General features: G+C 49.8%; 1 long non-coding RNA gene across 1 annotated transcript; it reads left to right on the top strand.

Moving 5' to 3' along the window:
* Positions 1 to 27,775, top strand: LOC138249192 (uncharacterized). Its single transcript, XR_011194770.1, has 2 exons — positions 1 to 293; positions 27,566 to 27,775. It is a non-coding gene; the product is annotated as an uncharacterized lncRNA (long non-coding RNA).
* Positions 27,776 to 27,782: the final 7 nt, after the last annotated feature.

Here is a 27,782-nt window from a genome sequence, read left to right as displayed (position 1 = left end):
TGTAGGAAGATGGCTCTGGATATGCTATATCAAATTGAGATATAGTCTGTACAGGGATTCACCAGAGTTTAGAGGCAACAAATATGATACTAATGCTGTTTTGTTGTACTGTGGTCGAGCAGTTAGGCTTATCAGAGGGTAGTGCAAAGCATTTTTTGTACACACAGGTAATAAATGAAGCATGCTCTCAAAGCCCTAATTTCAGGGCAATTCTTTTTAGATACCAAAACTTGTTTTTGTCCATTTATTTCTAGAACCACAAGATTCAATTTGCAAGGAAAGCACATTTACAAGTAAGTATCCAAAATATGTATCAATACCTATTTGTTTTAATTTGGCAATATAAATGGCTTATTTGAATATAGAAAATATGTTTTAAAAGTTGACACACTGCAATTTTCAGGAACAGTTCCGTAGGGAATAAAAGAAAGTACAGTTATGGCGGTAAGTACCAGACCTACAGTTCCATTCTCTGGGTGTTATAATACCATGGGTCTGAGTTTGAGTTAGTGCCAAGCACCCTCCACCAGCCACACGGGGCTGGCTTTATGCAGAGGTCAACGTTGCTGCCGGGTTTTACAGTGGGAACCTATGGCGACTGGGGACACTCAGAATCAGGCCTGCTTCTAGGTAAGAAGCCTGATCATTTGAGGCTCACCACCAGGTGTTAGAATTCCTGCAGGGTGGAGGTGTGAAGCACGGACACAGTGTCTGCTTTGTTTCTGGCCTACGAGAGCACAAAAGCTCTCACCCCATGGAATCAGAAACTTGTCTGTTCGTGGTAGGCTGGCGCAGACCCGTCAGTCCTGCATTAAAGGAATGGGTAAATACAGGGAGCATCTCTAAGATGCCCTCTGAGTGCATGTTTCAATAAAACCAGCACTGGCATCAGTTTGGGTTTATTGTGCTGACAAGTTTGATACCAAACATTCTAGACTTTAGTTTATGGATCTGTGGAATTCATAATGACAAACTCCCAGCCCATATACTTAATATGGCCCCACTAGACTTACAATGTCTAAGAATGGACTTAGACACTTAGGGGCATATTGTTCATGCAGGTATGCCCTCACCTATGGTATAGTGCATCCTCCCTTAGGGCTGTAAAGCCTGCTTGAGTGTTGACTTACGTATACCATCGGCAGTGGTTCGTGGTGTGGCACACTGAGAGGTGCAATGTCGAATTTGCCTTTTTCTCAGCACCAGCGCGCACAAGCTGCAATGGCAATGTGCATGTGCTAGGTGAGTGGTCCCCAGGGTGGCAGAAGTCATGCTGCAGCACTTGGGGACTTTCCAGTTAACAGGGCCCTTGGTACCGTGGGTACTTTTTACAAGGGACTTAACTGTGTGCCAAGGGTGTGCTGTTGTGTGGACACAATGCTGCAGTTTTGGGAAAGCACACTAGTGCTGGGGCCTGGTTAGCAGGATCCCATCACGCTCTGTCAAGTTATCACCAATATCAGACAAAAAGTGGGGGGCAACCATGCCAACAAGGCCACTTTCCTACACAGATTCTCTGACTTTCTTCCATGACACAAAAGGAGTGTGCAACAAGACTGCAAAACCATAGACCTAAGAAGCACGACTGACGTGGTGCCAAGCCTGCTGCGCCTGGCCCTTGAGGAGCATCTGACCTGTCCTGCCACTGCAGGTTCCAAAAATCAGGGAGCGCTGTCCGTGCTTCACAAATCACCAAGAAGAACTCTTTTGGATTACAGGAGCTGCTGCCCTGCATCTGCAGGCACCCAAGGAAGAACCATGAGGACCTTGACTGCCAAAAACCCAACACTGGGCAACATCACTGCAGCTGAGCTGCCTAGCCCGAGTTGAAGTGGTCCAGTGGTGTTACCATGGTCCCCAGACACAGCCTACCCAGAGCTTGCCCTATGTGGACTTCCTGACAGCGTTTGCAGCCTGATTCTGCAGACCCCTAGCAACAGTGAGTGACAAAGACCCCATGTCTCAGGACACCTCTGCACCCGTCTGCCCTGGGCCTAGGAGAAGAGGACCAAGGCTGTCCCCACATCTCTCTGCCTCGTGAGACCTGAGGCCACTTGTTGGCTTGTTCGGACTAAACCCCAAGTCGATGCCTATAGACTGGTTCTGCGGGGCTCCTTACAACCACAAGGAACTCCAGCACCAGACCTGATGCGATAAAACACCACTGCACCTGCACCCCACAGCCTGAGGTGAAGTGGATCCGTGGTGTCACTACGTACCTAAGGGTCTCAAGGTTCGAAACCCACGTGGGTTCCTCTGATGTGGACTCCCAATCCATCCCTCAAGCAACTTTCTGACCAAACCGGTCCCCATAGACTTACATGGGGCACTTGACGCTGAGCTGTACCCATGCACCCTGCTGCCTGAGGTGAATGGTCCGTGTGGAGATTGATCACGTAAGTCGCTTTACTATACCTGTATGCAGTGCTAGTTCTTCCTTCATAGGATAACTTTACCACATCTGAAAAATGCACTGTATCAAGTTTTGCAAGCTGTAAAAATTAATAAATCAAAATATCAGACTTTATATAAAAGTACATGTTATTACTATAAATTGGTGTGATTTCTTTCAGTGTGTGTCTCACTTACCGTAGGAGTCGCTTGACCACACTACTGAAAAAAGGAGCATTTGGGATGTAATTTGTTCCTCTGATTGCTTTGACTTTTTGCGCAGTGTACCTCGTTTTGGTTCACTATATATGCTGCTTCCTACAATACTCACATACTCATGCACCCAGTAATACACCCACAGAGGCACTCGTGAACTCACACAGACCTGCTCAGAGAATCCCCAAGCACTCACACTCACTGAGGTACTCATGCGCACACTCACAGAGCCACTCAGACTCAGCAACTCGTGCACCAACTGAGTCTCTCAGACCCAGAGACCGGTAACTCCGCTCTGCACAAGTTGCCCTTGCTGCCACCCCTAGAATTGGTAACAATGCAGCCAGAGGGAGATCCTTTTCCTACATCGCAGCACAGACCTGGAACATGCTACCTCGCCAACTCAGTCAGTCCCCCTTTGTAGGAAGCTCACTCTTTATATACTATATCAAAATGACATGCACAGACTCCAGGTGTTCCACAGAGGCTAAAGTAGATACTAATGCATTTGTACACAATAGAAGAAGCACACACTTAATGACTAAACTACAGACAAATAGGTTTTTATATAGAAAAATAAATTGTGTTTATTTCGAGAATCACAAGATTCTCTTTGCATGTAATTACATCAATAGATATTATTTCACATATATATCAAAATAATACTTTGAATGTAATTCATATAGCATACAGTTTTTGAATAAATGCCAATAAAGCTATTTTAAATGTTGACACTGCAATTTTCAGGACACATCCTTGGGGAAGAAACTAAAGCACAGTTTTAGAGGTAAGTACTTGACTTAACAGTTTCAGTCTCTGGGGCTTAGGAAGTCCACAGCTGGGGGTTCAAGTGAACCCCAAGCTCCCAGCAACACTGGGCCGTTCGGGTGCAGAGGTCAAATTTGAGCCATTTTAAAGTGGGCTCCCACGGAGACAGGGTGCACTCTGAATCAGATCTCCCAGCAGATAAGTACCTGTTCTTTGGTGGGCAGACCTGGGGGTAGGAGGGGGAGGGTTAGAGGGGCACTGTTGGGGCCACAAGGAGGCATCAAACGCACACCCTCAGTGGCACTATGGCAGCTGGGTGCAGGACGCAAACAAGGCATTGGTTTTCCAATAGATCTCTGTGAGGAGACCCCGGGGTCACTCAGATGCTGCATGTGAGGACCAGTGGGTCCCCTGGAGCAAACCCTAAGCTAGACAGGGAGGAATGTACCTGTGCTGGAGGTCGGGTTCTCTGGGGGCTGCGGGTGCAGTGGTCTTTTAGGCATCTGTAGGAGGCTGGCCCCTCTATGCAGTGTGCAAAACTAGGCACACTCTGCAGTGGGTCCAGGCGACCACACTTTGGTTTCCATGAGCAAAAATTAGACCACTTAATGCTACAATTTTTAAGGTAGCTGGTCGAGCAGTTAGGCTAATCCAGGAGATGTACTAAGCATTTGTTGTGCTCCCAAAACCAATCATGCAGCACATGCACTCAATAAATAACTCGAGACCAGAGTTTATAAAAATACTTCAGTTTTATTTAATTTTTAAGACCAAGATCTTTCAAATACTTTTTTAGATATTAGTTTTAAAAGTTGTAATAAAGTTAGTCTTTCTGCCCATAATTACGCATCATTGGAATCAATGTACAGTTACCATTCAAAATCGTACAATTAAGTTACCAGTCTCTTTTGTGTTTTTTTTTTGTTTTTTTTGCAGGGTGGTCGCAGCAGTCAGTAGGCACCTTGCACCAGCTGGAGAGCCTCTTGCGGCTCCCATTTCCGGCGGGAGCAGTGTAGGAAACGCTTTTGGCACATGGCCACCTGTAGGGGCCACTTGGAAAAGATGGTTTCTCGGGGTCCCCTTGGGCTGTCGAGGTCGCAAGGGTTTGGGGATCAGTGGAGCACAGCTGGTTCCTTGTTGCGGGCGCAGAGCGGCCGGATGCGGGGTGAGATCCAGAGCTGTGCGCAACTGAGTCCTTTTGGAGGTGAGTCTCTCTGGCTGCTTACAGGACACTGTGAGCATTCTGGTGGTAGGTCCCAGGGTGTTATTAAAGTCCCTCTACAGGAGCTTCCTCCGGATCCTTTCAGCTCTTGGGGAGCTGGTTTGAGGTTGTCCCAGGGAATTGGCGTAACTCGGCCACTGGAGGGCACAGTGCCACCAATCTTGGCACACTTGTAGGTCACGTCCGGGACGGTAGTTAGTGTGTCGTGGGGTCCGGCTGCAAATTCCGGTTGTGGACAGATCGGCCAGCCAGTGAAGCGACCTTTACTGGCTTATTGGATCTTGCTTGGTTTTTGAGTGGTGCCTCCACTCAAAAGGGATATCTGGGGTGATTCTTTAAGCCTGGATATTACCTTGGTTTCTCGGGCTCGGTCCAGTGTCCAGCTCCTCCACAGCAGCAATTTGCAGGTCCTGGGTGCAGCAGGCAGGGTTTGGTGCCTTTTCTTGTGCAACAGGTCTGTAGTTCTTTTGCTTTGGATCTTCTTTGGTGCAGGTCTTCTTTGTATTTTGAAATCTGATTTCTTGTTCTAGGGATGTCCAATAAATACAGAATTTAGTGGGCGTTCTAGGGGAAACCTGGTAATGTCCAATGGGACACTTACCTATGGGTGGCTCCACCCACTTTAGTGTCCACTTCCTTTGGGAAGGGTGACTTCCCTAAACTTGATTGGCTAGTTTCCTTCATTTCAAGATAGAGGAAACTGAATTTGAGGGTGCACTTCGCAGACAACACCTTAGAGGTGGTGCATGCTAGGCCGCCACTCCTAATCTTTGTGTGGTTTCCCACCTTTGCTCACTCAAAAAGTGGGTGTTTTGCAAAGTGGCAACCCCTCAGATGCTAGCAGCAGGCCTGGAGGCTCGAGTTTCAGGAGCTGTAGCCCTTTGAAGCTCACTACTGGGGTTTTGCACGTTCCTGGGGGAGTGGGTGGTTAGCTCCTCCACCAAGGGAGGGCATTGGTTTACGAACCAGGGAGACTGGGCTCTCCACCAAGGTTTGTATATGGACTGTGTGGGTGTGGCAGGCTGGATGAAACCAGTCAGAAAATATGCCAGGATAGTTGGCTTTTGCAGGGGACACCTCTAAGGTGATCCCTGGGTGCATTTTATTATAAATCCAGTACTGGTACCAGTTTGAATTTATCATTCGGAGTGGTTTGATACCAAACAACCCAGGGTTCAGAGTAGCCATTATTTTGCTGGGAATCTCGTGTTGGCCAGTGTCCAGCACATACATTAAAATGGCAGCTCTATTCACTCACTATATCCCAGGTTTGCCAGGGACACGGTGGGAACATACTGCTCATTCAGCTGTGCCCTCACATATAGTATGGAGTATCCTGCCTAAGGTCTGTAAGGCCTGCTATAGGGGTGTCTTACCCATAGTTAATGCAGTGTACGGTGGACCGGGCACACAGGTAGTGTGCCAAGTAGAGTTTGTATTTTAGGTTTGCAGCAGGAGACTGTCTGCTATGACAGTGCTGTGCACATCTTGATGCATGTCCCTTGAGGCTGTCACTGCCACCAGGGGCTTATCCAAAGTACTGCATGCCCTGGGTACCTAAGTACCTTTTTACTAGGGACTTATAGTGATAGCTAAAGATGTATCCAATCACTTTTAAAATGTTTTAGGGAAAGAACACTGGTACCGGGAACCTAGTTAGCAGGATCCCAGTGCACTCCATTCCAAGTTGCATTCGGAAACCAGGCAAAAATGTGGGGGAGTACTGCAATAAGGTGCCAGTCTCTCACAGTGCGGGTATATTCATCCAGTGCTTTCGCGTTCAGGGGTCGGGGTCCTCGGTCTTCCCTCTGCAGGCATCTTTGTGGGGGGGTCGAAAGGTCAACCCAGGGTGGGCACTTGCTCACAATCACCTGATGATTCTTTAGCTGGTTGGGCCACGTGGTCACCGGCCGTAGGGTGTCTGGTGCAGGGTGGTCAGGACTCGCGTGTCTGGAGGTGTGCCAGAGTCCCTGGATGTTTCCTTCTTGGACAGGGCCACTGTCCACTGCAGTTGTTGGTCCTTTTGGGTGCAGGACAGACTTCTATAACTTGGTCGAGGTGGCTGGCCCCGCTGGATGCCTCACTGTTTTTGTGCAGGTTTTTTTAGGCAGTCAGTTGTCGTTGTCTTCTCTGCTGGGGGTTCAGCTCAGCAGTCCTTCTTCTTTCTTGTCAGGTCAGCCTGAATCTCATGAGCTGGGTTCAGGTAAGCCCTTAAATCCTGGATTTAGGGGGGTTACAGGGGTCAGAGGGCAGTAGCCAATGGCTACTGTCCCAGAGGGTGGCTACACCCCGTTTTTGTGTCCACTACCTTTGGGGAGGGGGACGCAAACCTAACCCTATTGATTTCTGTTCTCCAAACTAAGATGGATGATTCTGCAGGAAGGGGGGGGGGGCAACCTCCGCTCTGGACACCTTAGGGATGGCCCTAGCTTTAGATGGCAGGGGGAGGGGTGAGTTTTGGGGGGGTCACTCCTCCCTGCTTTCCATAATTTTCCTGATCACCTTGCTGCCAAAAGTGGGGCTTTGTCCGTGTGCGGACAACTCCACTAGCTGGAGTGCCCCATGGCACTGTAACAAGAGGCTTCAGCCTTTGAGGCTCACCATCAGCTCCTGCAGGTGTGATATTGGAAATGGCCCTTTTTGCAGGGTTATCCCCAAACGTTTTGCTGCCTTCCTACAATATTTTTCTGGTCCGTTTTTGACGGTTTATTGTCTGTGCACTTCACCACTTCTAATCAGTGCGCAAGTGCTCCCTATAGAGCTTGTACCGTTTGGTTTATCCATGAGTGTCATATTTGATTTACTGGTAAGTCCCTAGTAAAGTGCACTAGAGTTGCCCAGGGACTGTAAATCAAATGCTACTAGTGGGCCTGCAGCACATTAGTAGCCCTGTAACCATGGCTCGGACCTGCCACTACAGTGTCAGTGTGTGCAGTTTTAAACTGCCAATTCGACTTGGCAAGCTTACCCACTTGCCAGGCCTAAACCTTCCCTTTTTACTACTTGTCAGGCACCCCGAAGGTAGGCCCTTGGTAGCCTCATGGGCAGGTTGCAGTGTATGTTTAAGGGAGTACATATATGTAGGACCTTGACTCTGTATATACTATTTCAAATTGAGAAGTAGTGTGCACAGAGTGCAAGGGTTCCCCTTAGAGGTAAGATAGTGGCAAAAAGAGATAATTCTAATGCTCTATTTTGTAGTAGTGTGGTCGAGCAGTAGGCTTATCAGAGGGTAGTGTTAAGCATTTGTTGTATACACACAGGCAATAAATGAGGAACACACACTCAAAGACTTACTCCAGGCCAATAGGTTTTTATATTGAAAAATAGCTTTTCTTAGTTTATTTTAAGAACCACAGGTTCAAGATTCACATCAAACACTTTAAATGCAAGGTACTTCACATAGATACTTTAGGAACTTTGAATAAACACAATATCATGTACAGTCTTTGTAGAAATGGCAATAAGCTATTTTAAGTGGACACAGTGCAAAAATCAACAGTTCCTGTGGGAGGTAAGTAAAGGTTAGTTTTGGAGATAAGACAGACACTTACAAGTCTCAAGTTTGGGGCATAGGCAGCCCACCATTGGGGTTTCAAGGCAACCCCAAAGTTACCACACCAGCAGCTCAGGGCTAGTCACGTGCACAGGAAAGAGGTATCCAAAACACATAGGCGTCTATGGGGAACAGGGGTGCTCCGGTTCCAGTCTGCCAGCAGGTAAGTACCTGCGTCCTCTGGGGGGGCAGAACACGGGGTTTTGTAGAGCACCGGGGGGGGGGGGACACGAGAAGGCACACAAGGTACACCCTCAGTGGCACAGGGGCGGCCGGGTGCAGTGAGTAAAGCAGGCATCGGTTTTTAGGTTGAAAACAATGGAGGAACCGGGGGGGGGGTCACTCTAGCGTTGCAGGCAGGCACAGCGGGGGCTTCTCGGGACAGCCACCACCTGGGTGGGCTCGGCAGAGGGTCACCTGGGAGTCGCTCCTGCACTGAGGTTAGATTCCTTCAGGTCCTGGGGCCTGCGCGTGCAGTGTTGGTTCCAGGCGTCTGGTCCCTTGTTACAGGCAGTCGTGGTCAGAGGGAGCCTCTGTATTCTCTCTGCAGGGGTCACTGTGGGGGCCCAGGGGGGTCGTCTCTGGCTACTCACAGGCTTGCAGTCGCCGGGTAGTCCTCTCTGTGGTGTTGGTTCTCTGCATCTCGAGCCGGGGACGTCTGGTGCAGAGTGTAGTGTCTCACGCTTCCGGCAGGAAATGTGCAATCTTTGGAAGTTGTTTCTTTGTTGCAAATAAGTAGCTGGTTTTGAACAGGGCTCCTGTTCACAGGAGGTTCTTGGTCCTTAGGTTCAGGGCAGTCCTCTGAGGCTTCAGAGGTCGCTGGTCCCTGTCGGATGCGTCGCTGTTGCAGTTTTCTTTGAGTCCGGCGACAGGCCGGTACGGCTGGGTCGAACGCAGTTGTTGTCTCCGTCTTGTCTGCAGGGCTTCAGGTCAGCAGTCCTTCTTGGTTTAGGTTGCAGGAATCTAGTTTCCCAGGTTCTGGGGAGCCCCTAAATACTGAATTTAGGGGTGTGTTTAGGTCTGGGAGGGCAGTAGCCAATGGCTACTGTCCTGGAGGGTGGCTACACCCTCTTTGTGCCTCCTCGCAGTGAGGAGGAGGGCACATCCCTAATCCTATTGGGGAATCCCCCAAACTCAAGATGGAGGATTTCTAAAGGCAGGGGTCACCTCAGCTCAGGACACCTTAGGGGCTGTCCTGACTGGTGGGTGGCTCTTCCTTGTTTTCCTCATTATCTCCTCCAGCCTTGCCGCCAAAAGTAGGGGCAGTGGCCGGAGGGGCGGGCATCTCCACTAGTTGGGATGCCCTGTGGTGCTGTAACAAAAGGGGTGAGCCTTTGAGGCTCACCTCCAGGTGTTAACAGTTCCTGCAGGGGGAGGTGAGAAGCACTTCCACCCAGTACAGGCTTTGTTCCTGGCCAGCAACATGTCTGGTCTGTCGCAGGCTGGCAAAAACTAGTCCGCCTACACTAGAATTCTGGTTGGCATTCAGGGGGCATCTCTAAGATGCCCTCTGGGTGTATGTTACAATAAATTGCACACTGGCATCAGTGTGCATTTATTGTGCTGATAAGTTTGATACCAAACTTCCCAGATTTCAGTGTTACCATTATGGAACTGTGGAGTTCATGTTTGACCAACTCCCAGACCATATACTCTTATGGCTACCCTGCACTTACAATGTCGAAGGTTTTGCTTGGCCACTGTATGGGCATAGTACTTATGCCCTCACCTGTGGTAGAGTGCACCCTGCCTTAGGGCTGTAAGGCCTGATAGAGGGGTGACTTACCTGTGCCACAGGCAGTGGGAGGTAGGCATGGCACTCTGAGGGGAGTCCTATGTCGACTTAGTCATTTTCTCCCCACCAGCACACAAGCTGTGAAGCAATGGGCATTAGGGGCAATAGGATTAGGGATGTGCCCTCCTCCCCACAGGGAAGAGGCACAAAGAGGGTGTAGCCACCCTCCAGGACAGTAGCCATCGGCTACTGCCCTCCCAGACCTAAACACACCCCTAAATTTAGTATTTAGGGGCACTCCAGAACCTAGGAAACTAGATTCCTGCAACCTGAAGAAACGAGGAGGACCGCTGACCTACAAGCCTGCAGAGAAGACTGGCGACCACAACTGCTTTATCCCCAGCCCTACCGGCCTGTCTCCAACTTCGAAAACCTACAACCAGCGGCGCATCCATCAGGGAACAGCGACCTCTGAAGCCTCAAAGGACTGCCCTGGATTAAAGGACAAAGAAACTCCCTTGAACAAAGGCCCTGTTCAAAACCAGCTACTTCTTTGCAACAAAGAAGCAACTTTCAAAGACTTCACGTTTCCCGCCGGAAGTGTGAGACTTCACACACTGCACCCGATGCCCCCGGCTCAAGATCCAGAGAACAAAAACTACAGGGAGGACTACCCGGTGTCTGCGAGCCAGTGAGTGACAAGAGATGACCCCTCCCTGAGCCCCCACAGCGATGCCTGCAGAGAATCCAGAAGCGCCCCCTGACCGCGACCTCCAACAAGGGTTCGGCGCCTGGAACCAACACTGCACCCTCAGCACCCAGGACCTGAAGGAACCAAAATTCAGCGCAGGAGTGACCCCCAGGTGACCCTCTCCCTTGTCCAGGTGGTGGCTGTCCCAAGAACCACCCCCTGTGCCTGCCTGCACCACTAGAGTGACCCCCAGGTCCCTCCATTGAAACCAGACGCCTGCTTTGCACACTGCACCCGGCTGGCCCTGTGCTGCCGAGGGTGTATTTTGTATGCCTACTTGTGCGCCCAATCCTCCCTCCCTTCCCCCCCTCCATCCCCCCCCCAGTCTGCCCCTAAGGACGCAGGTACTAAATTGCTGGCAGACTGGAACCGGAGAACCCCTGTTCTCCATAGGCACCTATGTGTTTTGGGCACCACTTTGACATCTGCACCTGACTGGCCCTGAGCTGCTGGTGTGGTAACTTTGGGGTTGCCTTGAACCCCCCAACGGTGGGCTGCCTATGCCCCAGAACTGAGACTTGAAAGTGTTTTACTTTCCTCCTAATCTAACCTTTACTTACCTCCCCAGGAACTGTTGATTTTTGCACTGTCCATTTTGAAAATAGCTTATTGACATTTTTGCAAACACTGTATATGATAGTGCTTTTATTCAAAGTTCCTAAAGTATCTAAGTGAAGTACCTTACATTTAAAGTGTTAACTGTAAATCTTGAACCTGTGGTTCTTAAAATAAACTATGAAAATATTTTTCAATATAAAAACCTATTGGACTGGAGTAAGTCTTTGTTCCTCATTTATTGCCTGTGTGTGTACAACAAATGCTTAAGAGTACTCTCTGATAAGCCTACTGCTCGACCACACTCCCACAAATAGTGCATTAGTATTATCTGATTTTGCCACCTTCTTACCTGTAAGGGGAAACCTTGGGATTTGTGCAGACTATTTCATACTTTGAAATAGTATACACAGAGCCAACTTCCTACACATGGCCCCAGAGGTTCACACTCCTACTAAAGTCTTCTGCCCACCTCAAGGACCAATAGGTTTTGTGAATCCTAAGGACTTGCGGTTCTTACTCCCTATCAGTTGGTGGATACTGCTCAGAACTCCGAGGCTACAGCTCACTGTTAGGTGCCTTTGGATTCCAGCTCATCTTCTGATCACCTGATTTCATTGGACGGACTGGAAAAGAACCAGTTTTTTCATCCATACAATGTGAGTCATAAAACTTCTTGGTACTAGAAATTGTTTATCCTCCAAATCCAGAGGGTAAAGTACATTGCGTATTTTGTTCCTCATCAGACAACCACATGAAGTCTTGTGTTTTTCCTTCACTTTCTTTTGCCTGTTATTGAAAGTCTTACTGTTACAGAAGCGGCAGCCTCCACTTCATATGTTCTGGAGAACGTAGCAAGGGTGAAAAGGACACTTTGTGATTTCATACCTGAAACGCCCAAAAAAGGCTCAACCATGTTGTCCTTCTAAAGTCTGACCTAAGCAGGGGAAAAGGCTGTAGAGTGTTGTTTGCTGCCCCCAGTTCCCATCTCAACCAGACCTGTATTTTCCTACTTGTATCTTGTTGTATCATACAAAAGTTAAGTACTTCGAAATTGACTGAGGTTTACCTTCCATTAGAGAAACCTTTCAAAAGTCTGTGTATGGATACCTACCTTCCATAAGCCACTACTTTGCCATGCAATCATCCACAACATTTTAGTTCCACTACTTGAGGAAATCGGCGTAGTGACGTCTGTTCTTTTCTGTGCCACACGCTGATGTGGAGAAGAGATACCCTGTTAATTTTTTAAGTGTATTGGACCCTTTTGTCTGTTTTTTGTGTTGACCCTTGGCGCCTCATGATGTCCCCGAAGAACGGGTTCAAGCCTTGCGAGGCCTGTCACCATATGATGTCTGGGACAGATCGGCATCCGGTCCGTTTGTGTTTGTAGTGCAACCCGAAGTTGTGCTTTGAGTGCCAGGCGATGCACCCGAAGGCTTTGAGGGAGCGGTCCCTAAAGCTCATGAAGGCCCGACGCTCGACTCTGCATCGTTCATGGTGTCACTCATGAGGAGTGTCTTGAGACTGTTCGCGGAGTCACCACCACTCATCATCATAATATTCGTGTCATTCAGGTCAGAGAAAGAAGTCGTCAAAGAAGGCCAGGCGTTTTCCAACTTCACCGCATCGCTCAGCCGATGCGACGTGGGAGGAGTGTCCTTGCTGTGCTCCGCACCTCCCCAGTTTTCCGTGAGCCAGGGCGACCCTTGCCAAACTCAATGTGTTTTGAGGCCATGCGCCTCATATTTGGTCATTCTGACCCTTCTGTGGCACCTTCGAGGCCTAGGGGTTCATATGAGGGCCCTTTTGGTTCCACGCCAGCGTCTTTGGCCTCTGCCCCCAGTGGTCCCTCCGGATCCTTGCTGACCCTGGTCGTGCCATCGCGACCTTCCCCGACACCAGCTAGGTCATCAGTGCTTCTGACATTGGTGGTGCACACGATCAATGTTGACCCAATTCTTACCTACGATGACCCGGAGAAAGAACGGCGCCTGCCGACGCTGCTTCTGACTTCGATGTGGTTCTCACCCCAGATTGGGTTTGGACCTTTATTACTATGGGTACAAATACAAGGAAGGATAGGAGGGGACGCTGGACCCTTTAGAATACCAGCTAGATAACCCTGATTTGGACTGGGCACAGAAATAGGGTGAAGCTAATGGTCTGGATACTTCTCCAGATGCTGGCATGCATTCTCCTCCTACCGTGGCTACGGCGGAGGGAACCTCTTATTCTGTTGTGGTCAGTAGGGTGGCTGAGGTCATTGACATGGAGCTGTCCACTGTAGCGGTCAGGACGAATCTCCTGACGGAGGTGCTTCAAGCTGGGGCTTCTACCGCCGAGCCTCCCCTTCAATGAAGCCCTTATTGATGTCCTTCCGGGTACTTGGTCAAGACCCAGAACATGGGCTCCTGTAAACAGTAGAATTGCTCGCCCCCATCAGCCTGCTCCAAACGACCCTAAATTCCTGGCCCAACACCCCTCACCTGAGAGCCTTTTCATCCAGGCATCATTGTCATCTGGTGCATTACTTTCCACTCCCCCGGATAGAGAATCAAAGACGAACTTGGTAAGAAGATGAGGTTTTCTTCCTCCAGTCTGGCATTGCGGTCGGTGAGCACTGCATGCCTTTTGTGCTGCTTTAACCACTGCTTGTGGGATACGGTCGTGCACGTTCTGCCGCAGATCCTGGAGAAGACCCGGGCTAACATCTCCCAAGCCTTTGCTGATGGGAGAGATGCAGCTAAGTTCACCATTCCCTGTGAAATGGACACAACCAATTCTACAGGTAAATGAGATGCGTTGACGGTGGCCTTGAGGAGCCATGCCTGGTTGAGGGCATCTGTTTTTCCAGGAAATGTCCAACAGACCCTCATGGACATGCCCTTTGATGGCACCTGTCTCTTTGGGGACAAGGCGGACTCAACGCATGAGAGGTTTGAGTGCCGGGCTATGGCTCGATCCCTTGGCCTCTCTGTTTCACCTCACCACCAACAGTCCATATTTTGCCCCTTTCGTGGCAACGGAACGGGCTTCCTGTTGGGTCCCTTTTACAGCCACCGGGGATGCAGAATCCTGCAGGCCCATGGGACAGGAAAACACAGGTTTGCCCACTCCACCCTGGTGCAGCCTCCAAACCTTCCTAGTCAGTACCCACCCTCATATACCAGTTGGTGGCAGGATTCGCATTCACCTGCCCCACTAGGAGACCATCACGACAGACAGGTGGGTTTTGCATATCATACAAAGGGGGTAATCCACACCGGCCATGCCTCCATCTTACGGCCCCTTACCAGATGATCATCTGGCAATTCTCTGCTAGAAAGTCACGGCTCTCTTCGCCAAAGGTGCCATAGAGAGTGTCCCTGTGCCAGAAGTAGGTTGTAGTTGTTATTCCTGCTACTTTCTGGTGCCCAAAAAAGGCAAAGACTTATGTCCTATCCTAGACCTTCGGGCCCTCATTCTGTTCTGCAAGAAGAAGTTCAAAATGATCACTCTGGCTCAAGTCTTGTCTGCCTTAGACCCAGGAGACTGGATGGTAGCGTTATACTTGCAGGGTGCTTGTTTCCATATTCCCATCCTGCCTGCCCACGGGTACTGTCTACGATTCCTAGTAGATCACGAGCACTTTCAATTTACTGTGATCCCTTTGGGCCTTACCAGCACCCCTCGGGTGTTCACGAAAGTGATGGCGGTGGTTGCAGCTCATCTGTGCAGGTTAGGGGTTTCGGTCTTCCCCTATCTCGATGACTGGCTGTTGAAGGCAGACACGTCCCAGAAAGTTGTCTCCCACCTTCAGACTAAGGCGAACCTCCTGCATACATTGAGGTTCACTATAAACATGCCAAAGTCTCACTTGACTTCCTATCAGATGCTCCGTTTAATCGGGGCTGTTCTGGACACAGTGCAGTTTCGGACCTATCCTCCCAAAAAGCTAATCAAGAATATTCATGCTATGATTCTGATGTTTCAGCCTCTATCCTGGCTTTCGGTGAAAACAACTCAGAGGCTGCAGGGCCTCATGGCGTCCTGCATCCTGCTAGTGACACATGCCAGATGGCATATGCGGGCTTTTCAATGGGACTTAAGTTCCAGTGGGCACAGCATCAGTGTAATCTCTCCGACATGGTCTAGATCTCGGAGGGGACTGTGAAAGATCTGCTGTGGTGGCTTTGGAATCTGGATCTCTTGCTTCCCCCAACCAGATATCTCAGTAGTGACAGATGCCTCACTACTGGGATTGGGCGGCCACATAGGAGAGGCGTAGATCATAGGCCTCTGGTCTCATGCGGATTCTGGGCCCAACATCAACCTTCTGGAGCTCCAGGGAATCACGCTTGCATTGAAATACTTCCCTCTCTCAAAGGGAAAGTAGTGCAAGTGTTCACAGACGGCACTACTGGCATGTGGTACTGCAACAAACAGGGTGGAGTAGGGTCCTGGACACTTTATAAAGAGGCTCTGTGATTCTGGACATGGCTGGCACATCAGGGCATATCGCTGGTGGTTCAACATCTGGTGTGATCCCCAAGCGTCAGAGCAGACAAATGCAGTCATTGAGTCAGTCGATCTAGAATGGCGTCTACATCTAGAAAAGGTGTAAGGTCTCTTTCACAAATGGGGAGAGCTTTGGTTATCTGTTCGGCTCTGTAGAGAGCACTCAATGTCAGCTGTTTTGCATGTTGAAGTTTTCATGACTGCACTCGCTCTGCAACGCTTTTAGTCTTGAGTGGATCTCGGGCTTCCTTTACGCCTTCCTGCCAATACCACTTCTGGCCCAAGTAATCTTTGTGGCTCCAGACTGGGCACGGAGAGTACGGTATCCAGAGCTATTGAGCATGGCCACCGATCTTCCAGTCAGACTGCAAATTAGGGAGGCACTTCTGGTGCAGCAGCAGGGGATGGTTCTCCATCTGAAGCTGTCCAATCTTCGCTTTCCATGTGGTGATAGAGCGGCGGCAGTTGACGGCTTTTGACCTTCCACACGAAGTCTGTGAGTTTATCTTGGCAACCAGGAGTCCCTCCACCAAAATGGTATACGCTTGTCGGCATCAATTTGTGTCATGGTGTAGAAACAAGTCTCTTGATTTCCTCCACCGACCCTTTTCTGTTACCTGTATCATTAGCTCTTCGGAAGGTATGTATTTCCAGGATGTCGGCTCCGAAAAAGTCGGGGTTGAAGCCTTGCAGGGAATGTGGAGGTTGCATGTCTGTGACTGATCCGCACAACGATTGTCTTTGGTGCCTCAGTTCTGATCACGACTTCCAAGAAGGCGGATCCTGCCAAAAGATGAATACGAAGGCATTGAAGGAACGCGAGGCAAAGCTTTTCTTGGCAAGGTCCAAGAAGGAGAGGAAGCAGCACCATCGGTCCTCTTCTGGAAAGTCATCCCATAAGAAGTGACGTCATCGTGACTCCCGACGTCAGTCCAGAAGTCGGTCGAGGTCTCCATCGTCCCGGCACCAAAGGTCTTGGGAAGTGAGTCCGACTGTGTCCCCCTCAACCTGCGACGCCGCAAACGTCCCCGGCCCCGTCAGTCTTTGAAGTTGTGGATCCTCAGTCATCTGGCTTCGCCGGTGCATCCTGAACCTGAAGAGTCCAGCCCGGCACCGGCTCCACAGGCTTATCCTTCGTTCCCGGCTCCGGGTACGGATCCTGCGGCATTCCTTAATGCCATGTTCCAGATTTTTCAAAATATGGCTCCGGGAGTTGGTGCGCCGGCTGGCCCCACTGGTCCCCTGGCTTTCAATCTCGTTCCAGCTCCATATAAACCAACGCCGTTTATACCATTTTGTTTGGCTGGAGATTCAAGTCAGGCCCCTCTGCCGACAGTGCAGCCCTCGACGTCGAGGGAGAGACCTTTGATGCTGGTGTTGGAGGTGATGGGGTCAGATGTCGGCATCGGATGCGGGTGCCTTCTCCATGGCGCTTATGGATCCATCTGCGGCGTCGGTGGATCCGGAGAACCTGTCATGACGCCTTCCCGGCGCCATTCACCGACGTTGCTCTGCTCCATGACTTAGACTTTTAGAGGAGAGGGAATATCAGCAGCAATTCCTCGAAGAAGGGGAGATCACTGACCCCCAGGGTGATTTCCCTGGGTTGGACACAGCAAGTGGTCTTGAAACCTCTCAAATATGATCTGCCATCCCCTGATGAATATACAGAGGAGGCAGCCTCTTACCAATCTTATTAGGAAGGCGGCAGCATTTCTGGATCTTCCTTTACCGACGGCGCAGGTGAAGACCAACCTTTCGACTGAGGATTTGCATTCTGCTACAGCCGTGGTGGATCCTCTTTTACCATTTAATGAAGCCCTGATGGATCCGATCGAAGAGGTTTGGAAGGAGCTGTTCTGGATACAGTGCAATTTCTCGCTTATTCTCCAGACAAGCGAGTCCAAGACCTTCAGGCTATGATTCAGATCTTTCTTTCAGCCTCGGTCTTGGGTTTCGGTGAGTGTGAGCCTGCTGGGCCTCATGGCCTCCTGTCTCCTGCTAGTACACATGCCAGATGGCATATGCGCACTCTGCAGTGGGACCTAAAGTTCCAGTGGGCGCAGCATCAGGGAAATCGCTCAGACATGGTCCATATCTCGGAGGGGACTGCGAAAGACCTGCAGTGGTGGCTTTAGAATCCAAATTGTGTCAACAGCAGATCCCTCTCCCTTCCCCAACCAGATCTCTCTATAGTGACAGATGCGTCACTTGTGGGTTGGTGTGGCCACATGGGAGAAGCAGAGATCAGAGGCCTCTGGTTTCCGGCGGAGTCGGGCTCCACATAAAAATGCTGGAGCTCCGGGCAATCAGGCTTAGGTCAAAAACATTCCTTCCCTCTCTAAGGGAAAGTGGTGCAGGTGTTCACAGACAACACTACCGCCATGTGGTACTCCAACAGACAACTCGGGGTAGGGTCCTGGACCCTTTGTCAGGAAGCACTACGCCTCTGGACATGGCTGGAATATCAGGGCATTACGCTGATGGTTGAACATCTGGCAGGCTCTCAACGCCAGAGCAGACAAACTCAGCCGCCGACGCACAGTCGATCACGAATGGCGTCTCTATCTGGAGGTGACGCAAGGTCTCAAGTGGGGAGAGCCTTGGTTAGATCTGTTTGCCTCCGCAGAGAACACGCAATGTCAGCTGTTTTGCACGTTGGAATTTTCGAAGACTGCACTCGCTCGGAGACGCTTTTCATCTCGAGTGGAGCTCCAGCCTCCTGTACGCCTTCCCGTCTAGCCCTCTTCTACCCAGAGTTCTCAAGAAAATCAAGTACGACCGGGCCCAAGTTATCTTGGTGGCTCCGGACTGGGCTTGAAGAGTGTGGTATCCAGAGCTATTGAGCATGTCCATCCATCCTCCACTCAGACTGCCTCTTTGGGCGGATCTTCTGTCACAGCAGCAGGAGACGGTTCTCCACCGGCACCTGTCCAACCTCCACCTTCATGCGTGGAGATTGAGCTGCAACAGTTGAATGCATTTGCCCTTCCACCCAAAGTCTGCAATGTTTCTTGGCAGCCAGGCATCCATCGACTAAAACTGTATATGCCTGTCGTTGGAATAAATCTTGTGGCATGGTGTACCAACAAATCTGTTGATCACATTTGTGCCCCTCTGTCAGAGGTTCTTCTGTTCATTATTTAGCCCAGCAGGGCTCTGCTTTGGGCACCCTTAAAGGTTACCTGATCAGCCCTCACTCTTTAAATCTCCTATTGTCAGTAGGTTCTTAAAAGGGCTCACCCACTTATTATCTCCCACTCCATTTATTATGCCTCAGTGGGATCTTAATCTTGTACTTACTTATTTAATGTGTACCCCCCTTTGAGCCAATGCATAATTGTCCCTTGCGGATCCTCGCATTCAAACTGTCTTTCTTTGTCGCTATCACCTCTGCTTGCAGGGTGAGTGAGCTCCAGGTGCTTTCTTCAATGCCTCCAAACTTGTCTGTACACCCTGACAAAGTGGTGTTACGCATTAGAGCTTCATTCCTTCCTAAGGTATTTACACCATTTTATGTAGGCCAGTCCATCACTTTGCCTACCTTCTACACACTCCCACACCCTTCCCATGAGAAGGGGAGAGACTCCACTGTCTGGACCCAAAAAGAGTGTTGGTGTTCTACCTCCATTGTACTAAAGATTTCCAGGTGGACAATCAACTCTTTGGCTATGTGGGTGCTAAGAAAGGGAAGGCGGTGCAAAAGCATATCATCTCTCGATGGGTGCTTCTTTGCATCAAAATGTGCTACACTTTGGCTAAAAAGCAACCTCCTGAAGGCTTGCGTGCTCATTCCAACAGAGAAATTGCGGCTTCCACTGCGTTAGCATGCGGAGTTCCTGTCCTGGATATCTGTCGGGCAGCTACATGGGCATCCCTGCACACGTTTGATAAGCATTACTGCCTGGATAGTCAGGTCCGTCGAGGCGGCTACTTTGGTCGTTCAGTCCTGCAAGACTTTCTAGTATGATCTTTGTTTGCAGCCCACCACATAGGATGGCATTGCTTGGGTATCAATTCTAAGGTAAGGAATCTGCAACTAGAAGTCTCTATCAGGTGTACAGGTTAGTTGCCTTCGGTATTTGAAATATCTGGTGGGAGACACATTCTAGTTGCAGCTTCCTTACCGCCCGCCCATCCTCCCCGCTTTGCGAAATTATTTCTGGGGACAGGTGTTCCACCCTTTCAGGTCCTTAGCTCTGTCACACCAATCTCAGTGTTCTTAGCGGCTCTGCGCTCTGGCGTGGAAAGTCGTTAAAAGAAACTGACATCACTGCGGGAGGGCGGCGTCAGTGTACTACTCCAGACGTCATCAAGGCATCAGTTGATGCCTGCGGAGTCGAACAACGCCACCTACAGACGCCCAAGGGTATTGCTCGAAGAAAAATCTCCAGATACAGTCTAACGCCTGGGGGGAAATTCTAAGGTAAGGAATCTGCAACTAGAATATGTCTCTACCAGATATTTCATTACCGAAGGTAAGTAATTTGTACTTTAGGCCATTTGTGAGCTTGCATAAGGGGTCGCACCCCTTATCAGTATAAAGGTTTAACATTTTTTTTTTTTTAAACCCTGGTTTCTAGTGGCTTCTGCACCCCACCCCCTGCCAAAAGGGGCAGATCGGCCTAATTAATAAAGGCCAATCTGCCCCCTGGGGGGGGGGGGGGCAGAAATGATCTTTTAAAAAAATTGCTTGAGGGGGGGAACAACCCTTGCCTAAGGGGTCACTCCTGTTCTCAATATAAATAAAAGCATCCCTGGTGCCTAATGGCTTCTGCCCTCCCTGGGGGCAGATCAGCCTATTTCTGATGGATACAACTACCTGTGGATTCCTCACCTAATGAATACTCCCATTGCGCCAGCGTTCGACGGAAATCTTCTTCCTAGCTTCTGCACGTCGAAGAGGACGTCACAGTTGCCCATGCGACGCTGTCTGACGTCATACAGGCAATAAGAGGTCCTCGCCGACGTCAGTTCACTTTTTTCCGTGCCATTCGAAACGGTTATCTTAGAGGGAGCTACTGTTGCTGTTCGACAGTGAGTGTGTTTTTTGGATCTATTTTTTTCTTTGAGATTACAATGTCGCAAAGAAAGTCAGGATTCAAGCCCTGCCGTGAGTGTGGGGGCAAAATGTCAGTAACTAACTAAGACTGTTTGTGGTGTCTTAGTTCCGATCATGATGTTGACAAGTGCGATTCGTGTCAACATATGAATCCTAAGGCCCTGAAAGAGCGCGAGGCTAAGCTTTTTCTGGCGAAGTCGAAAAGGAAGGAAAAGAGATGTCATCGAAAATCCTCGTCACCGAAGTCTCATCGGCGTCATCGGGACTCCCGGCTTCATCGAGAATCACGGCGCCGGTCGAGTAAAGAGAGGTCGAGGTCACTATCAACTCGACGTCTGAAGACTTGGGAGGTCAGTCCCACTGTCACTCCCCATCCGTCGACGCCGTTGCCTTCTCCAGCCTCACCGACTTCGCCCGGGTCATCGGGCCAACCACCTTCAGTGTTTGAGGTTCCACAGCCTCAAATATTTTCTCCGTCGTTGCAGACGTCGAGGTCGGTGTCGCCTTCGAACCAGGCACCCCAGTACCCGGCTTTCCCGGCCCCTGGAGCTGATAGTACCGCATTTTTAAATGCGATGTTTTCCATCTTCCAGCAGATGGCTCCAGGTGGTGGACCGGCTGGTCCTTCGGGCCCTTTGGCCTTCAACATGGGTGCTCCGGCTCCGCTTCGACCGGCACCCTTTATGCCCTTTCTCCCCCTGGGGAACGTGGGCTCGGCGCCGGTATCGGCTCCGGTGGCTCCTGAGACTTCGGCTCCGGTGGCTTCGATGTTTCAACCAGTGGTGCCGTCTAGACCTCCTGCAACTCCGAAGCAGTCTTCTCTCCATGCGACTCCTCGATCGGCGTCGTTCTTCAACATCAGCTGACGCCATGTCGACGCCGAGGATAGAGGAGAGGCTGCACTCGAGGAGGCTTGCTCTCCACCTCCTTGAAGAGCAGGAGTACCAGAGACAAAACATGGAGGAAGGAGAGATTGAGGACTCTCGTGAGGGTCTCCATGGGCTGGACACTGCTAGTGGCCTAGATACTTCCCCCGAGTGGGACTTGTCATCTCCTGGGGAGTATACAGAAGAGGCGGCCACTTTTTATTCTGTTATCAGGAAGGCAGCTAGCTTCTTAGATCTTCCTTTGCCGGTAACTGAAGCCAAGCAGAATTTGTTGACAGAGGTGTTGCACCCGGCCTCTACATCGGCAGAACCACTTTTGCCGTTCAATGAGGCTTTGCTGGACCCTGTTTTGGAAGTCTGGAAGAAGCCGGGGTCTTCTTCAGCTGTCAATAGATCTGTGGCTAGGAGGTATCAGGCTGCACCGGCTGACCCTGGTTTTCTTACCAGACATCCAACACCTGAAAACTTGGTGGTCCAGGCTTCCTGCTCGGCAAGGTCTGCTCCTGGCTCTTTTCCATCTGTGCCCTCGGATAGAGACTCCAAGAAGATGGACATGGCACCCAAAAAGGTGTTCTCTTCATGTAGCACGGCATTGAAGTCCACCAATGCTACATGTATTTTAGGAAGATACATTTATGCCCTGATGGCTGAGATTGCATCAACGCATACGGAGGTCCCTCAGGGGCTGTTAAATCTAGTATTGGACGCTCAGGCAGCTGCAACTCTGGTTATCCAATCTGGGTTGGATACAACTGACTCCATTGCTAGGGCAATGGGCACTGCTGTAGTTACGAGGAGGCAGGCTTGGCTTCGTAACTCATGATTTTCCTCTGATGTGCAGTCGACCCTACTGGACCTTCCTTTTGTTGGGAACAAGCTCTTTGGTGCCAAGGCGGATTCGGCCTCAGAGAGGTTCAAGGAGAGCAGGGCCACGGCCAAGTCGCTGGGCTTGCAAGCCACTTCTGCCTCCTCCAGATTTTTTAGGAGGATTTGATTGTGGCTCCTCCTCCTCCTCCTTTCGAGGGAAATTCCAGAAGCCTACCTCTGCTCTCTCCTATAGATCTTTTAGAGGGAGGGGTAGGGTCCGTACCAGGGGAGCCTCTCAGCAGCACTCTGTCTTTTCCTCTTCCTCTGGAGGGGTGCAGCAGGGGAAGCAGCCTTAGGCTTCCACCAATTCCCACTCACTCCACTCCTGTAGGGGGGAGGGTACTGAATTTTCTCCACAAGTGGGGAGGTCATAACTTCAGACTCCTGGGTTACCAGCATTGTGAGAAAAGGCTACACCCTTCCCTTTTGGGACTTTCCGCCCCCCATCCCGCCCCGCCCATCTTCTTGTTCAGAAGAACACCTCCTGTTGTTGGAACAGGAGGTTCAAGTCCTCCTTTCAAAGGGCTCGGTGGAGTGGGTTCCAGAGCAATAAAGGGGTCAAGGTTGTTATTCAAGGTACTTCCTGATTCCCAAGAAGGATGGTCGTTTGAGACCAATCCTGGACCTAAGGATCTTGAATTGGTTCCTCAAACAGGAAAAGTTCAAGATGCTGACCCTAGCTCAGGTGCTTTTGGCACTGAACAATGGAGATTGGATGGTGTCTGTCGACTTGCAGGATGCTTACTTTCATATACCGATACTCAGGTCGCACAGGAAGTATCTCCGTTTTGTGGTGGGGTCGCAGCACTATCAGTTTGCAGTCCTCCCGTTTGGTCTTACTTCAGCACCTCGAGTCTTCACGAAGGTGATGTCGGTGGTTGCGGCAGAGCTCAGAAGAAATGGGATAGCAGTATTTCCTTATCTAGACGACTGGTTGATCAAAGCCAGGTCTCCGGAGCTCGTGTTGCATCACCTGCAGTCGACAACCCAGTTGTTGTTCGACCTGGGCTTTTGGGTGAACATGCCCAAATCTCACCTAGAGCCCTCTCAGCGCCCCCTGTTCATAGGGGCAGTACTGGATACAACATTGAACCGAGCCTTTCCTCAGCCTCAGCGGATTCAGGACATTCAGGCGTTGGTTCCAATGTTTCAAAGTGGAGCAGTCATTCCAGTCCTCAAGGTCCTACGTCTGCTCGGTCTGTTTGCTTCTTGCATACTGTTGGTCATGCATGCTCGCTGGCACATGAGGGCTCTTCAGTGGTGCCTCCGAAGGCAGTGATCTCAACACAAAGGGGATCTCGAAGGCTCGGTGAGAATCTCCAGAGATGCTGCCATGGATTTGAAATGGTGGATTGCGGACGGCAATCTTTCCAGAGGAAGGCCGTTCTCGCAAGCTATGCCTGTGGCCACAGTAATAACGGATGCTTCCACTCTAGGGTGGGGAGCTCATCTGTGGGACCTGGAGATCAAGGGACTTTGGTCTCCAGTAGAACAGGTGTTTCATATCAATCTGTTGGAGTTACGGGCTGTACGTCTGGCTCTCAAGGCCTTCCTCCCGTCCCTTCTTGGTCAGTCGGTTCAGGTCCTGACGGACAACACTACTGCGATGTGGTATATAAACAAACAGGGAGGGGTAGGGTCGTACCTTCTCTGCAGAGATGCTCTACGGCTATGGTCCTGGGCAAAGGACCATCAGATTTGCTTGGTAGCAAATCATCTGGCCGGAGTCTTGAACGTACGTGCGGACAATCTCAGTCGCCATTTCTCGGCCGATCACGAGTGGCATCTCCATCCAGATCAAGTCCGGTTAATCTTCCAGATGTGGGGGTTTCCTCGGATAGATCTGTTTGCCACCCGGGAGAACTCGCACTGCCCGTTATTCTGCAGCCTCCAGTATCCGGTACAAGGAGCTTTGGGGGATGCGTTTCAGATGACCTGGTGCGACCAGTTGCTTTACGCGTTTCCCCCCATACCCTTGATTCCTTGTGTGTTGAGTAAAATTCGCCAAGACCGGGCTCAAGTCATCTTAATTGCTCCGGATTGGCCAAGGAGGGTGTGGTACTCTGACCTTCTCCAACTCTCACTGTGCCCTCCGCTCCGTCTCCCTCTCAGGGCAGACCTCCTCTCGCAGTCGCAGGGGCAGGTTTTACACCCCCACCTCCAGAGCCTGCACCTTCATGCCTGGAGATTGAACGGGGCAACCTGAGTTCTTTCTCTCTCCTGCCTGATGTAGTGGATGTTATCTTATCGGCCAGGCGACACTCCACTAAATCTATCTACGCTAATAGGTGGTCTAAATTTGTGGTTTGGTGTGGAGAGAGGCAGATTGATCCCTTACGTGCTCATTTGTCAGATGTTTTATTTTTTGCTTTGTCTTTAGCACAGAGGGGTTGTGCAGTGGCTACTGTTAAGGGTTACTTGTCTGCCTTGTCAGCCTTTCTTTGTCTTCCAGACCAGCCTTCTTTATTTAAATCACCAATAGTACTTAGATTCTTGAAGGGCCTTATGAATAAAATCCCTCCAACTCCTTTCGTTATGGCTCAATGGGATTTGACTGTGGTTCTAACTTTCCTTATGGGGGTCCCCTTTTGAGCCTATGCATTCTTGCCCCATAAGATTATTGGTTCTTAAAACAGTTTTCCTGGTTGCAATTACCTCTGCAAGGAGAGTGAGTGAGTTGCAGGCTCTATCGGTAAAACCCCCTTATACATCTTTTTATGGGGATAAGGTGGTGTTGAGGACAAAGGCTGCTTTCCTTCCAAAGGTTGTTTCACCCTTTCATTTGGCCCAGACAATTACTCTATCCACGTTTTATCCTCCGCCTCATCCGTCAAAGGAAGAAGAGAGACTACACCGCTTGGACCCAAAGAGGGCGCTAAGCTTTTATATAGACAGGACAAAGGATTTCAGGCTGGAGGATCAGCTTTTCATCGGATACGTGGGAAAGAGGAGAGGAAAGGCAGTCCACAAGAGAACACTCTCCAGGTGGGTTGCTCTTTGCATTAAAATGTGTTGCTCTTTAGCAAAGAAGGATCCTCCCGATGGTATAAGAGCTCATTCCACCAGAGCTAAGTCGGCCTCTTCGACCTTGGCTAGGGGTGTTCCTGTGGTCGACATCTGCAAGGCCGCAACTTGGTCATCCCTTCATACTTTTGCAAAGCATTACTGCTTGGACTCTGAGGTCAGAAGGGATGGCCATTTTGCACGGTCAGTGCTGCAGGATTTCTTGGTTTGACCATTCAGGCACCCACCACCGAGTGCGGTACTGCTTTGGGACTCTATTCATTAGTTGAGGAATCCACAGGTAGTTGTATCCATCAGAAGAATGAGTTACTTACCTTCGGTAGCGACTTTTCTGGTGGATAAATTAGCTACCTGTGGATTCCTCGCGGTCCCACCCGCCTCCCCGTTGCCTGTTTGGTCTAACCAAGTAATTCTTGAGTGTGCTCCTCTTGGTTTTGAGGATTTGTATATATTATGTATATATGTTTATATCTATATATATAGTTAATATATTTATTTACTTGTTTAAAAAAAAAAAAAATGGTAGGTTGAATTCTCAGAATGATGTGTTTGTTTGGAATATCATTAAATATTACTATTCTTTCATCTCAATGGCCTATTATTCTCAGGCACGTAAAAAATGTTGGTACTGACGTCAGCACGTCGGCGAGGACCTCTTATTGCCTGTATGACCTCAGACGGCATCGTGTGGGCAACTGCTCGTCGACGTGCAGAAGCTAGGAAGAAGATTTCCGTTGAATGCTGGCGCAATGGGAGTATTCATTAGGTGAGGAATCCACAGGAAGCTAATGTATCCACCAGAAAAGTCGCTACCGAAGGTAAGTAACTCGTTCTTTAATAGCATTATGTCCATGGCAGTGAAGGGGTTAAGGACATGAAGACAACACCCGCTTTAGCAAGAGGTTTCTGTTGACCCGGTGACAAAGTTGATGCAGGATACATTTGGGACTTTCCTATGGTAGTAGTATGACTATTTTGCCATTATCATGCTTTTGAATACTGTGGCCCGTATTTATACTTTTTGACGCTAAACTGCGCTAACGCAGTTTAGCGTCAAAAAATTTTGCGCCGGCTAACGCCATTCTGAAGCGCCATGCGGGCGCCGTATTTATTGAATGGTGTTAGCCGGCGCAAGCAGACCGGCGCTGCCTGGTGTGCGTGGAAAAAAACCACGTAGACCAGGCAGCGCCGGCGTTGGGCAAAAATGACGTTAGGGCGTCTTAAAATGGGGCAAGTCAGGTTGAGGCAAAAAAATCGCCTAAACCCGATTTGCGTCATTTTTTTACGACGCCCAGATGCCATTTCATGACTCCTGTCTTAGTAAAGACAGGAGTCATGCCCCCTTGCCCAATGGCCATGCCCAGGGGACTTGTGTCCCCTGGGCATGGTCATTGGGCATAGTGGCATGTAGGGGGGCACAAATAAGCCCCCCCTATGCCACCCCAAAAAAATTAAAAAAAATAAAAAATTATACTTACCTGAACTTACCTGAATGTCCCTGGGGTGGGTCCCTCCATCCTTGGGTGTCCTCCTGGGGTGGGCAGGGGTGGCAGGGGGGGTCCCTGGGGGCAGGGGAGGGCACCTGTGGGCTCATTTTGAGCCCACAGGCCCCTTAACGCCTACCCTGACCCAGGCGTTAAATAGTGGCGCAAATGCGGGGTTTTTTGACCCGCCAACTCCCGGGCGTGATTTTTGCCCGGGAGTATAAATACGACGCATTTGCGTCGCCGTCATTTTTTTAGACGGGAACGCCTTCCTTGCATCTCATTAACGCAAGGAAGGCGTTCACGCAAAAAAATGACGCTATTTGCCAATACTTTGGCGCTAGACGCGTCTAACGCCAAAGTATAAATATGGCGTTAGTTTTGCGCCGAATTTGCGTCGAAAAAAACGACGCTATTTCGGCGCAAACGGAGTATAAATATGCCCCTGTATTTGAGATTTAAGGTGACATTGCTATTTGCGTGCCCTCCACTTGAACATCATATTGGTTCTGCATGGAATAGTTACAAGGCGTATTTTCTCTTCTAGGGAATGACGGCTCCAAACGGGAATGAACAAGAAGGAACTGACCATTTTTATCTCACGAAGAAAGAGGGGACATAAACATGGACTATGTTATGAATTTAGAGTTTGATAGGTTATGTGGAATACCCCTTCCCTAAGATTTCTGTGAAATAAAGGTTTTTTTTCTAATTGTAAAGGCTGCTGATTAATAAAATGGACAAAGGAAATGCATAATCCATGG

The sequence above is a fragment of the Pleurodeles waltl genome, chromosome 8 (genome assembly GCF_031143425.1).
Source record: "Pleurodeles waltl isolate 20211129_DDA chromosome 8, aPleWal1.hap1.20221129, whole genome shotgun sequence".
NCBI classification, from domain to species: domain Eukaryota; kingdom Metazoa; phylum Chordata; class Amphibia; order Caudata; family Salamandridae; genus Pleurodeles; species Pleurodeles waltl.
Note: the sequence above shows the minus strand (reverse complement) of the source record. Positions and strands in the feature narration are given on the sequence as shown.